Below are 2529 nucleotides of genomic sequence, written 5' to 3'. Positions count from 1 at the left end.
CATGTCCGCGCCCAGGATTCGAACCGACGAAACACTGGGCCGCCTGCAGCGGAGCGCGCGAACTCAACCACTCGGCCACGGGGCCAGCCCCTTGTTGGCAATATTTTTAAGAGTCTTCCTTAAAGAGTCAAAACAAATCTGGTTTTAGTGTTAGAGGATAAATGGTGACCAAAGAGAAGCATTAATAATGGTCTTGTTTGTAACATCTTGCAGAACTAGAATTCTTCCTCAGATCAAAATGTGCCCAAAAATGACTTCTTCAGAATACTGAGGACCATTTCACCTCCAGAAAGTTAACATTCAGGCAAGAACTTCTCTAAGCATCAATTAGACATTTCGCTGTGCCAACCTTTGGTCAAAATACAAAAATCTATACATACGAATGTCTATACCTCTAAGTAATAAAATTATTACTCTTTGAATATATATATACCACCTCCACTTTTGAACAATTATTAGGTATGTGCTACTCTGCTAAAAAATCTATAAGTAATAACCTCAACCCATACGACATCCTTTTGTGAGGTACAAATTATTATCCTTGTTTTGTAGATGTCCAAACTGAGGTTGAGGGAACTGAAATTATTTTCCCAAACTAGTCTACAGTGGAATACACGGTAGAGATTGAATATGGACCCAACTTAGTCTTACCTCAAAGCCTCTGCTTTCTCTCTCCTCTCTCTTTCTTGCTCTCCTTTTTTTTTTTTTTTTTGCACTTTTTAAAAACATCTTTATTGAGGTGTAATTTATATACAAAAAACTGTACATAGTCAACGTACACAACTTAATGGGCTTGAACATAAGCATACACCCGTGAAACCATTGCCACAATCAAGGTAATAAAAACACATTTTCAACTCTAAATTTCCTCCTATCACCACCGCCCCGACCCCCGTCCTTTTGTGTGTGTGTAATAAGAACATTTAGCTTGAGATCCACTCTCTTAACAAATTTTTCAGTGTACAATATGGTATTGTTAACTATGGGCACTGTTGACACTAGATCTCTACAACTTACTCATCTTGCACAACTGAAACTTTATGCCGGGTTACATCACACCTGTTAGGAACAAAAGATAATAAATGTTAGTGAAGATTTGGAGAAATTGGAACCAACTGGGCCAGTCGCACATAGGACATTTGGAGTACCTCTGCTAATCCCCCAGTCTCGATGTTCTGCCCCACTTCTCTTCATGACTGGCTCCTGATCATTCAGAATATCACCTCCCTATGGAGACATTCACCACCCAAACTAAACGTGCCCTTCTTCCATTCCAGCTCTCCATCACATCACCTCCTTTATGTTCTTCATCACAACTCTCTTGATCTAAATCCAACTATGCTCATTTCTGTTTATTTGTTTCTTTCCTTTCTCTTCCCATTAGAATGTAAGCTCCCTAAGAGTAAGAATCTTGTCTTTTTTTCTTCTGAGAGCAGCGCCTGGCACAGAGCTGGAGCTAATAATGTATCTGTAGAATGAAGGGATGAATGCCTCCTGGAATCATAAGGTGCCATCCTGGGACCTCCAGCATGACTCTTGATGTTCTCAAAGTAACTTTGACTCTTCCAGCAGCAATTTTGAGGAACTTCTCCAACCTTTAAATTCACAATTCCTTTTTATTTATGTAGATCTGAAATCCCATAACATAGATCTGAAAAGCTCAGATCTTAAGTGTACCATTGAAACAGTTTTGACTATTCCATAGGAAGACACAGAACATCTCCACCACCCCAGAGAGTTCCTTTGTGCCCCTTCCCAGTCACTCTCCAACCACTACCCCAAACAACCACTCACCTGATTTTTATTATTGTGAGTTCGTTTTGCTCAGAATTTCACTTAACTGGAACCATACTGCATGCACTCTTTTGTTTCTGACTTTTTTACTCAACGCAGTATTTTGGGAATTCATTCCTGTTGTTGCCTGTAACACTAGCTCATCCCTTTTTACTGCTGAAGAGTATTGCATGGTTTGGCTGTACCACTATTTGCTTATCTAGCCTCCTGTTGAAGGCCATCTGGGCTACTTCTGGGTTTTGGTTATTATGAATAGAGCTGCTAGGAACATTCTTGTACAAGGCTTTTCGTGGACATAATATGTTCATTTTTCTTGGGTAAATACCTAACAGTGGAATTGTTGAGTCATAAGAGAGATGTGTGTTTAACATTTTAAGAAATTGTCAAATGGTTTTCCAAAGTCATGATATGTTTTAAAACTCACTGTTAATTTCCTCAAATTGCACTGTGAAACTATTAGGCAGACAAATATCTAGAAGTCATCCATAAAGTACAATAAGCCATGGGCTCAACGCGAAGCTCTCCATCCAGCCCTGCTCCTCTGTCGCTGTGCACTGGCCGAAAGAGGGCCTGATGGTCCACATTACCAGAGCAGAGGGAAGTCACTGCGCCCTTCGGTGAACTAGTACATTAATCTTTTCCACCATGTGCTTCCCTGATGAGTAGAAAACTAGAAGCCAACATTCCAAACAGGATGGCCTGGGTTCTGTTTTATGTTGAGCTTCCTGGCCCCCG

The 2529-nt window shown here is 40.5% G+C and overlaps 1 long non-coding RNA gene across 1 annotated transcript; it reads right to left on the bottom strand.

The window, feature by feature from the left end:
• On the bottom strand, positions 1–1911 carry LOC124246732 (uncharacterized). The gene is made up of 3 exons (XR_006890577.1): positions 1795–1911; positions 1018–1059; positions 1–118 (listed from the first exon to the last, which is right to left on the bottom strand). It is a non-coding gene; the product is annotated as an uncharacterized LOC124246732 (long non-coding RNA).
• Between the last annotated feature and the right edge of the window lie 618 nt (positions 1912–2529).

Source organism: Equus quagga, chromosome 11, assembly GCF_021613505.1.
Source record: "Equus quagga isolate Etosha38 chromosome 11, UCLA_HA_Equagga_1.0, whole genome shotgun sequence".
In the NCBI taxonomy this organism is placed as follows: domain Eukaryota; kingdom Metazoa; phylum Chordata; class Mammalia; order Perissodactyla; family Equidae; genus Equus; species Equus quagga.
Note: the sequence above shows the minus strand (reverse complement) of the source record. Positions and strands in the feature narration are given on the sequence as shown.